This window comes from Calonectris borealis, chromosome 18, assembly GCF_964195595.1.
Source record: "Calonectris borealis chromosome 18, bCalBor7.hap1.2, whole genome shotgun sequence".
NCBI classification, from domain to species: domain Eukaryota; kingdom Metazoa; phylum Chordata; class Aves; order Procellariiformes; family Procellariidae; genus Calonectris; species Calonectris borealis.
In genome coordinates, this window is record NC_134329.1 from 8245913 (window position 1) to 8260082 (window position 14170).

The 14170-nt window shown below is 41.0% G+C and overlaps 1 protein-coding gene across 10 annotated transcripts in view; it reads right to left on the reverse strand.

Moving 5' to 3' along the window:
* Positions 1-14170, reverse strand: part of MLXIP (MLX interacting protein) — a 53919-nt gene that overhangs the window by 26380 nt on the left and 13369 nt on the right. The gene's annotated exons all lie outside the window — the stretch shown is intronic.

The window sequence follows — 14170 nt, forward strand, 5'->3', positions numbered from 1 at the left end:
GCCACGCTTGGCCAGTGACAACTTTTGCCATCCGCTGTCCACAGCTTACTGATCTAGGTACCACAGAGAAGTCCAGTTTTCAAGACTCCTTCATGTTCTCATCTGCCTGTTAACAAGTGGTCTCACGAGTATCTTCAGCAGGACTGAAACTCATTTCACCCACACTTTTCTCCTTGCCAGTATCCCACCTTCTCAAATGCCAGCCTATGAGCTCCCATCAACTAAGAACAAGATTGCTTAAAATTAAGCCCAGAACTTGGCCTAGAGGTTCTTGCACGTTTGGCCACATACAGTTTTGGCTTGGATTTTGCTGAGGAGCTGGATGAAGTCAACAGAAGTTCATTTGTACAGTTCCATTTGATTTTCCAGGCTGGTAACACCGGAAAGGAAGAATGAAATGCCAGTTCTGGCCCAAGAAAAAACACCACCCACCAATTCTACAATGCTGGTAAACACAGCTGGGTACAAAGGGTCACCAACAGGCTAGAAATAGTAACTTTTCTACCAAGAAAGGAAAGGCTGGAAAGAGAAATGGCTTATGTATGAATCTTGGGAGGTGGGAGGGAGACGGAAGGAAAAAGGAAGAAGCCACAGGGATGCCAGTAAACACTGTATAAACACGAACTACCCAGCCCTAAAACACACCTTTATGAATCATTAATCCATACTACTGACAGAGCAGAGGAAGTTGCAAATATTCATAATGTAGTAAATTTCAAGCCACAGATTAAAGTATAGGTATTTGTGCTTATCCCAGGTTCTCCCTCTCATTTTTGTGGTTTTAGCCATACATCTTCCTAGTTTACGTCTCCTTATGCTGTTTGTGCATCCTTACTAAAACGCAAGCGGGCCAAGAATACAAACTGCAATCAATATGACAACACATGCAAAGGCAACAGGTTCATCTTGAAACATTACGAGCATCAGGTCAAGAGATTAAAGTCTTTTGTTGTGAAGAGTACACAAATGAGTGACAGGAGCAACGTCACCTCCAAACACTTTGCCCTCTCAGAAAAGATCACCGAGCACCTGGTCAATCAGGAGCGACTTCTACCATGAATTGCATGGCACTAGCGAGAAATGTGCTAGAACTGGCCTGTGCTAGGGCACTATTATCACACATTCAGTACAAATCAACACAAAGAGCTGAATTATTCTTCCTTTAAAGTCCCTGTTTTACACTTAAACTCTAAAATCACTGTGAGAATAGGCAGTACACCCTACAGAAGCGCCAGGCACTTCCCTTGGCTTGCCCAAGGCCATACAGAGGCAGGCCTGAAGCTGGAGAACTGCTGATTCCCAGTTTCCTACTTGGTCTGGGAAACCCAATAGCAGCTCTTTTTAAAGAAAACTTGTAATAAAACTTGTAATGCTATAAGTAAAAAGTCCTCACAGCCTACACAAAAGAAGCCAGAATGCCAGAGCTGCCAACAGTAGGATATTAAACTACGACTTTCTTCAAGTATTTGGCTCACCATTTCTTTTCTCCCTTGCTAGCACCACAACTGCTGTTACCACTCAGGTATTCCCACAACCGCGACAGTAACAGATGAGCAAATGCCAGACCTCAGCCAAGTGACAGGTAAAGAAAAGCCAGCTCTGCTCTTTCAATTTTACTACCACATACAATGCCAGCTGTAGCAATAGGTTAATTCACCATCAGGTGAGCTGTGGCCTGACAGCAAAAAGATTTTTTTTTTCTTCCTCCTCATCCTCCTTAAAAATAAACTGTTATGCTTTTGTATGCACAGTGTAGAGACCAGATATCAACTGCACTAAAAGGACAATTCACAGCAGCGCGAGAGCAGGTAAGTGACAAGCTTGTGAGTCCTGTGTTCACCATGGTCCATGCCCAGCTGCCCCTTCAGGGTGTACGCTGTATGAGCCCTCTAGGCTATGCTATAAAGCTCTGCTGCAGCCTTTGGGACTCTGGTGCTTGAGAAGAAACGAAGTACAAACAAAATTTGGTACACAGAACAGAACATTGGCTCCCTCTAAGGCAAGTAGACTTGCTGGCGCAAGCAACTTCACTGACTGGAAGTAATAGTAAACCATGTAAACTATTAGCAAGGAATAGGAAAAACAATTATTAATGTACTTGTGTTATTCTCTGTAGCTGGGCTCTAAGACACTCAGTACAACCACACTTTGCATGCTCACCGAAGTCCAGGAAAGCCCTTCGGGATTTTTTTTTTTTTCCCTCCTTCCCCTAGAGCACTCATATGCCACTCTGAAAATACATCTCCCAAAACCCCACTTCTGAGGTTCAAGACTCTCTCTGTTTATGGAAAGTTCTCCAAATTAAGTATTTTATCTCACTGTTATCCAGCTGCTGTTGGGTCAGGGCAGACTGTGGATCTCCATCTGTTTAATATTTTCCCCATCTCTGCAAATTATCTCATCACCTTCACAGTGTTCACTGCACAGCCAGCTATGCCACAAAATCATTGCATATCTTGTCTTATCACTCCTTCTAAACCCAGATTAAAGCACATCTTTTTCTGTTTCTCATATGTACGTTAACAGTTTGGAGACAGGAGATTAACATGCTGATGCATCACCAACACTGACAAAATGCCCACATGCCTTTGACTAAGAAATCTGTCAACTTAATGTTCATCTCTTCACAGCTCTGTGTGACTGGATAGTTTGCCAAAGCAACAAAACTCTAATAATCTTCACTCAGAATAACAACAACAAATGCTTTTCTACAAAAAAAATGGAAGGAACTGTAATTAATTCTTGTACGCTCCTTGCATCTTCAAAGAGCCAATTAAAACTGGAATTAAAACACAAATAGTTTAAAACATTTTCTATTACATTCTTACAAAATGCTAAACAAAAGTAGTGCATCAAAAGAAGGAAGTGATTAAGAACCTATTCTTAAAATAATTATTATTTTTAGTTCCCATGGGAGCAAAGCACAAGTCCAGCTTGAGGTCATAAGTGAAACGACTTTAGCCTCAGTGGAGAGGAATCAGCATGAAGCTGACAACAATATTTACACTCTATTCCAAATTCCAAAGTCAATGGAAAGTCAATTACTTTGCACAACACTGTGACAGAGAGCAGCTGCCTAACTGAAACCCATCTTCAGATTTTAAAGCAGCAAAACAACAACAACAAAAAAACAAATGGAAAGACCCACTGGCTGCTGCTCCTGCCAGCTCCCTGTCTCCTAAGACCACACCAACTCCTACAAGAAATGCAAGGGCAACTTGCCAACCAGCTAGACGGTCACAATGTACCTGCGAGCATAAAACGTCAACGCACACATGGTCCTCACTCTTTCTACAACAGCTGCTGCAATTCTGCAGGAGTGCTGGTTCCAAAGAGGGGAGGAGGAGAGCATCCCAAGGGAGGCTTGGACCAAATACTCCATGGTACAAGCTGGGACAGCTGCATCCACACCAGCCAGTGGCATGACCTAGAGGATGTTGGTGCTGCACAGACGGTGCCCAAGGAGAGGAGCGCAGAGGGAACTAGGCTCTCAGTTGCATTCTGCAGGGGTCGTTGCTGCCAAAAGCACAGCCTGTGCTACCCAGGATGTGTTGGCTCACGTAAGCAATGCTGGAGGAATAGGTGACTTTCGTATCTTCACCACTATCAAACACAGATCAAATCAAAGTGGCTGAAAACCATCTGGTGGATAATGTGCAATACATTCCAGCAGCTCAGTTCAGTCTCCCATGTAGAAATCTCCACCTCCTGAGACCAGATGTCCTCAAGTGATTTGATCACAGCAAACCAACTAAAAAAGCTTCAGCTGAACACCCAGCACTGGAATTCCCCTTGGACACTGGGGCCCGACGTGCTTTGGAGGAGTCGCAGTGTTTTCAGAAAAGAAGCTGCAGACAATCAAGGCTGTGACTTCCATATGCTGCAGCGTTCACCTGTGAGTCCTGGGTATGCCAAAAGAGGCTGGAGTCCATTCCCAATTTTTTTACATACTTTTTCCCAGCTCAGGAACTACCTCAGGCAACTGAGAACCAAGCAGGCAGACAGATAACACAGCACTGATCTGTCAGAGTAACACAACTCTCCCATTTTAAAACACAGTGAAAACAGCTGTGTTTTAAAAACAATTACAACCCTTCAAACATCACAAGATTTGCAGTAAAGCACAAGAAGCAGACGTCCATTGTGAGAGCGTGACCTGATTCACTTAAACACATTTGATTTTTAAATTTTTCTTCAGTCAACTGAAATGTAATTAGGGAGAAGGTATGTATTCTAACATGGTACAAAACAGATTTTACCATGGCAATGTCCACTTTTATGCAAAGTTTTGCCTCCGAGAATCTTATCATTTTCTTCTATGTTAATAACACCCAAAATAAAGCATTTCAGACATGCAAAGGGAAACAGTATCTATGGAGGGTTCTTCCATTCTTGTCCCCATAGATTTTTTTTAAAGACTGTATGTTAAAGCGTTGCCTTCCACTGGTGATTAGCAATGAACAGCATTTTAAGCATATGGCTACAAATATTATCTAGAAGAGCAGTTAATGAATGATCTTACAGGATATTTTAGTGATATTTTTGACTCAGTAGGGACAAGGCAAATGGTTGACCTTCTTCCTTAACAGGTACGGAGCACATGAGATACCATTCATACCTGTTAGGATGACTTCAAATTTAAAGCAGTAGCTCTCTATAACACTGAAAAACCATTCAATCAATAAACTCAATGGAAAAACTCCTGCCGACATCAGTAGCAGCATTATCATGCTCTGATATAAGATGACTCACAACAGAAGAATCCCCTGTTCTCCTCCCTTAAATCAGAGGATTTTAAGATGGACTTTGGTCAGCATAAAACCATGTGACAAAACCACCCTCTGGATTTGGACAGAAATGGACATTTATCTGTGTGCAAACCCAGAAGAAGTTTGGGGTTTTTTTCATTACTAACTAGCATTAAGAGACGCTAGCATTTTAAGAAACACTGATTTCTACAAAGAGCACTGAAGGGACAGAGGAGAGTTTTAAATTAAACAACACAATCTCAGAAGGTTGGTCTAGGCAGCTTACGTAACCTCCATTTAATAGGTGGTTTGAATATATATTGATTAAATGGAAACTATATAGTACAGTATGGTAGAACTTACGGTTTTAATCGGCTCAAATGCTTTATTAAGCTGTTTCTGATTCAACTTGCAGTTCCCCATTTTTTATCTACCTCAGAAACAGTCAAAACAGTACCATAGCATTACGTTTCAAAATTTTTTTGTAATAGAAGACCATAGGGAAGACTTTGCTTTAAATATCAGTCTGAAAAATCCCCTTCCCCCATTCAGAAAAAAATTAAATTCATACTCCACACCATGACACGCAAATGTTGCTGAGCAAGGAATTTCAGCTGGCAAGCTATCTTGCGATTGTAGTGAACTAAATGCTGCACAAAAGAAGAGGTCTTTAAAATACCCTGTGAGGGAAGAAATGCATGATCTCTTGCTTAAAAATACGGAAACACTGAGACTGAATTATATGCCCATGGCTACAAAGTGTGTGAGTGACAGCACTAAAAGTGGGACACAGATTTTTTTTTTTTATATACTGTCATACTCTGCATGTAAAACCCTTATTTCCACTCTCTCATCTTTCACTTGTTTTGATATGAAGGGACAAGCAAAATCTCTGGCTAGAGTTGGCGCTCTAGCTCAGAAGTTATTTTTTTCTTTTGCACTCGGATAGCACCTGGCCTAGATCTATCGTACACGGAATTTAAACATAAACCTCTGGGCGCCGCGGCTCAGATTCCACAGGCCTGACCCTGCTGCCCAAATATATATTCTCAGCAAACACAGCAAAGATACCTTGAAAAGCAGCTACTGCAGACCTGCAGGAATCACTTCTCACACAGACCATAGGGGTCTTGTGTACTATAGTTGTAACCACATTATTTTGTTTCCAAATCTGAATTTTGTAAATTCAGTTTATAGGAACCAGCTACAGAAATGTATTGCGTTTTCCTGTTTAGTTAACAGATTCCCACTGCCCTTGTGCTAAAAGACCTCTTTTTTGCCTTGTTAACTCCTGCCTCAAAACCCACTTCCTCTGTGCTTCCCCCCCCCGGCCCCGATTCCTTTCTGTATGTGATCATGTAACCTTTCGAGACAGACTAAGATTTTTCCTTTTATTGCAAGTGATGGTAATGAGGCTCTTAATTTAAGCAATAGAAAAAAAAAATCTGATTTGATATTATAGTAGCTAAATAGATTAGCTTTTTCAGCAACACAGAAAAGGAACTTTTTGGCTTCTCCCCAGCATTTTTTTTTGAAGGCGTGGTTTTAGTTTGTTTTTTAATCTCCAATCTGTTTTGTTGGGGAGTTGGGCCTGTCAGCTCAGCTCTCTAAGAGCCAAAACTAACAGTATTTCCCCAAACAAAGGTTCATTCAGAGAATCAGATTATATGCATTGTGTGCTGGAGCAAAGAGGCAGGCAAGTGAAACAAAAACACTCCTACACTGAGTGAACGTGTGTAGGACTTGCGAGGAGGCCACGCTTTAGCATCTTACTAGTCGTACCTGTAAAGTTAATCCCAGCTGCAGCCCTAGGATACTAATCCCAGACAGAGCTCATTTTAAAAGCAAGCATTAGGGCAGCTCATTTTCTTCGTTACCTAATTCATCCTCTTACCTGAAATCCTCCCGCAGTAGCGGACTCCAGGTTTGCAGAGGGATGTCATATTGCCCACACTCCACAAATGACAGTAGGGAGCTTTGTGCTGAAGTTACATCAAATATTTTAAAACAACCAAACCCTCCCTACTGTTTGATTCATCTCCTTTTAAAAATAATACTTCAATCTTGAAGACAGAGATATTAGAATGGACATTTTTCCTCTATCATGAGCATTATATATTAAGAAGTGTTAGAAAAATAAAAAAAAAACAAAAAATCAAAGTTATCCACTGGCAAATTGGAACTGCAACACCTGCCAAGGAACATGTTATCTAGATTGATTTCACCCAGGAAGGCTGAGGTATGCACCTCCTGAAAAGGAACAGGAAAGTAAAAGATCAGTCATACACCAGAAGCAAACATTCCTGCCCTGATGAATGCACTATAAACCTTCATTTATTTATTTTACAAATTGAACATTATTTTAAGCAAAGTTTGGAAGTTTAACTTAATTTGCATAAATGAAGGTTCGCAGTGTCTGGGCTCTGGCTCTGATAAAGACCATGTTTATGCTGGCGACTCGTGAATGGACCGGGTAAGAGTTGTGGCACACTGAGCACTACCCTGGCTTACACCAACAGACCTGTGCTTTGCCAAGGCAACGTACTGCAACATCCTCAGAGAAAAGCAAGAGCTGAAAAACTCACGTTTTGAGAGTATTATCACATCTACACTGACAGCTTTTCATACCACCACTTCGTCAATCAAGGAAAGGAGTTCCACGCTGCAGTTTTAGCCAAACATAACATGGCCAAGATCTGCTATATGAAGAGGAAGGCTTGCAAACAGCTGGGAAGGACCACTGGAGAAATGCTCTCAACAGAAGCAGGTTTCATGCAAGTTATGAAAGGGTGAAAAGAGCGCTAAAACAGCTCTAAAACAGGGCGAACGGGAACATAAGAACAGTAAAAATATCAAGGACACTTGGAGGCTATAATGTCCTTCAGCCAGTGTCTATTTAAAGACTCAGAATATTTAGACAGTTTCTCATTTCCAGTCAGAAATCAAAGGATATTTCTAGAAATGTTCCCACTTTCAGACATTTGTCCAACATTGACTCACTTTACTACAGAACTGAAACAGCAAGAAAACAGGAAAAATTTCATAAGTAATGTCACTAATATTTCAGTCAAAAGGCTGAGAAACAGGCATCCCCATCACCATCTATCACTGCTAACTCTCGATCAAAACCTCTCCTTGATCCCTACTGTACTTGTTTGCCCAACTGCAAAACTCATGTACTTTGTAACTTTATAAACATTAAAACTTTACAAAAGTTGTCACATACTTCAACCGTCAAAAATCAAGACCTTCTTCAAAGAACTACCAGAGATACCATCATGAAAAAAGACACTGACATACAGAACTTACACAATGCTTTGAGATCTAGGGTCAGAGGCAAGTACCACTACTTTCGTTTGCCCAAATCTGAAATACCAGGATGAAAAGCAGCCGCCCATGGCCACAAAGTATGTCAGTGGCAAAGTGAGGACAGAACCCCAGCTGATCATACCCCAGCCACACGCCCCATACTAGAAATGCTACGAGCAAGAGTGAGTTTTAGTAAGGATTTACATACTTCAATTTACATACGTCCCCAGCTCTTGGTGAATTTCCCAGGATGACAGAATAATTTATGAAATATTTTAATATGCTTAGTATGAAAATGGTATAAAGGTAACATTGTAAGAACTAAGCTGACCTGCACCTGCATTATCATTTTATTTGGCGTTGCTGTTTCTCAACTTGTGTTTGGTCAATGAAAAAGAAGAAAGCAGGCTTACTTTCTCTCCCACTTGACTAGAGAATTCAAGACAACATAAAATCCATTTTTATCTCTGTGGCAAAAGTTTTTTCTGTTTACAAATAAACATTAAAATATTCATATTTTCTAAACTATTTCTGGGGTCTGCTAGGAACACATCTGTTGGTCAGATATCAGTGTGGGTAAAAACATCAGGTCTCCTCAAATCTTCCTTTAGAAGAAAGCATCATTGTAAACATCATCAGTAGTCAAAAATCTCACCATTAAGAGAGTTACAAAACTTTTGCAGTAATACAGGCTTATTATTTAAAAATAAAACTCCACAGGAAATTGTTCTGATTTTTGCTTAAATAAACACTGCAACCCAAAGTTTCCATTCTGGTATAAAACGTTAAGAGACACAATCTGTCATTTATTTTCCCAGCAGATTAGATGTAGACGTGGAAAGCATACAAAGTGAAGATTATCACAATTTCTAAGTATTCAGTTAAAAAAAAGTTCCTTTGAGGTAAGAACTACTGGTTTAAGCATGGTTTTGAACCTACGCTGTATAAATTTAGCATGTCCTCTATATAGGGGAGTTAAAATCTCAGCTGGAAGTGAACGCCAATGCATGTTTAATATTGAATTAAATCCTACATAAAAGGAAAATTATGGTAGTATACACAATCACTACAAAAGGCAGGAAGCATCTGAATTTATATGCAGGTATCTTTGCACGTTTCTTATTATGAAAAGCCTTTATTATAGGATCACAAGCAATCTGTCCATATCCTAAGCCTCTGTGTACAGAATAGATGGTACACTGCACATCCTGAATATTTAGCACTTTCATTAGTGGCCTCTTATGCTGTTTGCTCTTCAGTGCTCATGATTTACAGATTATTACTTAACCTTAACAAATTCCTCACAAGCTTTTCTATGGTGCTTTCACCGTCGTTTTGCAGCTGGGAAACTAAGGCACAGACCTATTAACATTTCGTTATCCACTTTTCTGATCTGGCCAACATGAGATGACATGCCTGCGTTTGCTCACAAAAATGCATCCAGTTCCCTTTCCTGATCTCTCACCATGCCAGATGGACCCCCAGTCAACGCTCTGACCACCTCTACAGTCACTGCTTTGACTAGTTGCCACCTCCAGTTTCTTAGAAAATTATAATCTCACCAAGCTTAAAAACAGTTTTGCAGGACAGAGCACTCCACTCAAACACGGGCCACCTCCTCACCAAATTGCAAGGCGTTGCTCCAATCCTTAGGATAATATAATCTTCGAAAAGTGATTGGAACGTCTTTGTTTTCCTTTTTTTTTTAATATAGGCAATACATTTTGTTTCAGCTGTATTAGTGGAACAGACTAAACCACTTTGAACAACTTCTTATCCAAAAAACATAGGCTCAGACATGGGAAAGTTCAGATCAAACAGTTAAAACAACCAAAAGTACAGTTACACAGTAGGGATTAGTGGGCAACTTTAAGAACACGAAGTGCTACCAGTGTTGCCTACAGTAATTGCTGGGTAAGAGGGTGGGAAGTCAATTCTTTTTAATGTTTTCTGCAGTGTAGCTTAATGTCTCATATTTTAAAGGACCCACCCTTGTAACAAAATGATCATGTTATCTCTGTATTTAAAGCAGTAAGCATGAAACCTGCTCACAGAATGCTACACAGCTGTTCTCCACCTGCAAGCTGCAGGCCAAGTATTGACGTCAAGCTACTAGAGATGCAAAACTTCAAATCCAACCCCTCACCAGTTCCCCTTCTCTCTGGTGCTAGGATTGCAAGGTTCGTGTAGCTCTGTCAGTGTTGTGCCCTGGGCTTGAATGACCAGAAAATGCATATCCAGCATCATTCACGAAGTTGCCACAACTATTTTTAACACAACTAGCTCAAGAACTTTCATTTAGGGAACACATGCTCTATTCTTTGCTTGAAAGGAGCAGAAGACAAACATCAGCTTTAACATACCTTGCGACTTTGTAACATGCGATGGTGCACCAGTAACTAACTGTGATCAGCAGCAGTAAGGGCTGTGAGAGTTACCAGATTTTCTTTGCTGCATCACCTTTACCAACAGCTTTCTTTTCACCTCCCTCCTCACTGTATGCTTCTCTCTTAGAAAACAGCCACCGCACTCAGTGCACCCCTTCTCCTCTCCATCACTTCTTTCTCTTTATCTTGCCTCCCTGCTGCTCAAACAAGGTTTAGAAGATTTTGATGAGGCAAAGGAAACATTATATATCTAACAATGTTGCAGGTGGCATAACAAGGATATGACCATCAGTTCTACCCTGATCTTCTCTTACAAAATCTCTGCTAAGAGCTAGAGGAACTTCCCTACTGCTATCAACTCTTATGATTATGATGATCAACACGTTATGTTGATAAACATATCAACAAATTAATTCACATCAGATCAATACATTTGGTTTTCCTTGTTTTTGAAGTGTTTCCTGCGCTCTCTCATGCATGGTGAAAAGCAAGAAGTGTCATTTTTAGAGCAGCTTCAATATAAAGGGAAGTGATCCTACACGCTTATTTCACAGTCTCTTGAAATTTTCCACTTCTTCCTAAAACTTCATTTCTGCCACTGGCTTTTCATCAACCTTCTCAGAATCAGAATATTCATTACAAAGAGCTGTTTTTCGATACAGATGATCAGGAACCGATACGGTTGTCCAGCGCACCCAGCTTCTCATTTAAAAGAATTAGCTGTTGGCAAGGACCCTCCTGTACAGAGAGCTATGAACATGTCAGGATCCTTTTCAATGTTAAGGTCTTAGCCTAGATTAATAAACTGATCAAGACGTGATGGTCTGGGAACTTGTTTTAAGCACCTAAATTATGGTTCAAAGACTTTTCACACGCAGAGCCTCTGAAAAACCCAAACAAACCGTATCAGCATAGCAGATCAGCACAGCTCTCTGAGCAGCACACATACTGACAGGAACCCAGAGCTGTTTACCACGCTCAACAAAGCAACCTGAAACCAGCAGTTCTGCCACAGAGGATAGTGTAACATTCTCTGCACAACATTACAAGCCTATAAATATACTGCAAGACTTCAGGGATCTTATTCTGAAAGCAACTGAAGTGTTTTAAAAAGAAGAGAAGCTCCCCCACCTCTCCCCTTGTGAAACAAAGCTTTCATACCAGCTGTCTGCAACCAACTCCCTGCAGCATGAAAAACACCTGACTTACTACCAAATTCAGTTATTAAAGACTCAAGACTGCAACAGCACATACAGTTTATTCAAAGTCTACATAAAAGCTGAACCAGGAACTACACAAAAGACAGAAGTAGACTAAAGGCACCGTTGCGTTACTACTCAGGCTACTGAAAGATCAAAAAAAATCCCATAGAAAGATAATGTAGGGAGAAAATCCCTTCCAGAGTTAACATAAAACAGACTGGAATGAGGAAAAAAAGGAGTTTTTTTTAGAAAAAAAAGCACCTCTAAAAGGCCATGCACACCTCACAGGAAAAGTCTCTACTTAGTGCTTTGTCGGATCTACATGCAAACAAATGCTTTGACGATGCCTTCACCAAAACCAGCCCTTCAATTAGAGGTGAACATCACATAGACCTGTGAAGAGGCAGTTCCTCCTGCCCCTGCTACAGGAGCAGCCACGTCTCAAAGCACAGCAGCGAAACTCCCTGGGATTCACCAGTCAAAGACCACAGCCTCCTAGGAAGGTTGAACATTCAGAGAACGAGTAGTGGAAAACAGACCTTCACCTCTGGGTCACCAGCTCAAACAGGAGCTGTGGCAACTTCTCTGCAGCACTGCAGGAAAGGCTGTGCGACTGACCCTTCGTTAATTAACTGGGACATGGCAGGGAGCATACTAATGCTCATGACATACGATCCTCATCACACTTCTCCCAGATGGCTCTCGTTGCCCACTTAGGATTGGACAGGCCAAGGGAGATGCCTGGTTCCCACACACAGATGGAGAGAAGATCATCCCTGTTCTTAGGAAAGTGGCTCCAGTCATGCTGAAGAGTAGAGTTTGTTACTTTATAATGATGGTGGTAATGCCCATTATGCTCACCACAGCACAGGGCATTGACGAACGCTTCATAGCGGTTAACTTTATAAAGCAATATTTAATCTTACTGTATGTGGTGAGTGTCAGAGAAAGAGCTTGGTTTTATTGCAATATAATTTTATAAAGTCATTCCTTGGCTCACAGAACCACCATGCTCAAACATCTACCAGCAAAACAGTTCAGAAATTCTCATGCCATTCACCCATGCACAGTTAAGTCACAGCTGGACTGACTTATCTCCCTTCCTTACCAAGAACACATTTTCAAATGGACCAAGATGGTTTATGTCCCAATGCAAGAGGTGATTCCCAAGTGAAACAAATTACAGTATCAGCACTTTCCTGAATCTTACGACAAACAAAAAAAACCCCATCACTAAATGACCCTCACACAAGTCTCTTCTTTGAGCCACATTTTTTCCATGTTCCAAAATCAAAATAAACAAGCATCAACTTTGTAGAGTCCCTTAGAATGCTCAAATGAAAGGTAAATAACATTCCTCACACGTTTATTGCTACAGAGAGAAGCAATCTCTCTAAACTTGCTAGGATCTGTCTCCCCATTTTAAAAAGCTTGCTATATCCACACAGCCTATAATCACCACATGCAGAGGTCAGACCCCAAGACTACTAATGCGCTAATAAAAACTGCTAATAAAAATTTTAGGCTCCTTAAGCTCCGCTAAGATTTTTACTGAAGATTTGAGGGTTCTACTTGTATGACTGAATACTGAAAACAGATGGGATGCATGCTGGGCTCCTAAACAACAGACTTCACAGACCAAAACTTTATTAGAAACAGTAATGAATTGGCTTTTATCGCAAATTTCTGTGCACCTACTTACAGAGTCTCTAAGCTGAGCTGTGCTCTTCAATAACATTTGCTGATTTGATAAAGTAAATGAGCAAAATCTAATCACATGAAGGGTTAACTATTTCACACAGCAAGAGAGACAGACCAGAACGTAGGAATGCCTCTTGTTCCCATGTAGTTTGATTACAGATTACCCCTCACACGAGGAATGACTCAGATCACAGAGTCATTCAAGTCACAAACATATTGGCTCTCTGCTTTCACAATACAGTGGAATATCCAGTACCTTCACGCAGCCAGTTAGGGAAGGCAGCAGCACAGAACTAGGCTGATATCACAGAAAGCAGCCACGCAACAACACAAACTGGGCTTATCTGCAGCTTCCAGAGACCAAATGCCACTGACACATACTGTCCCGTGCTGCCCTGAAGAAAACACATGTTTCTGTACCAGGCAAAAGCTATAAAATGAGAACACTCTAAAGCTGTAATTTTTATAAGGCAAAAGACAAATTTCTTATTTAGAAGAAAAAAGGTTAGCAAACAGTGAAAGTGCTGCCTGGAATTTTTTCACAGCTGATACTAAAACGCTGTCTAGCTCACTCCAGTACTTGGCACCAGAACTCGCCTGCTTTAGCAAGAGCTGTAAGAACACCCATACAGGTCGGGCCAAAGGTCCAGCTTTTCCAGTACTCTGTCTCCAGCAGTGGACACAAGCCGGTTCTTGGGGAAGAGTGAGAACAGGACGAGCACGTTTGTATGACACTCCTTCCAGACCCCAACAGCCCCTCTCAACTGTAAAGGAAGATGATATGAACTATTATATTAACTTACTCCCTAAAAGTGAATTGGAA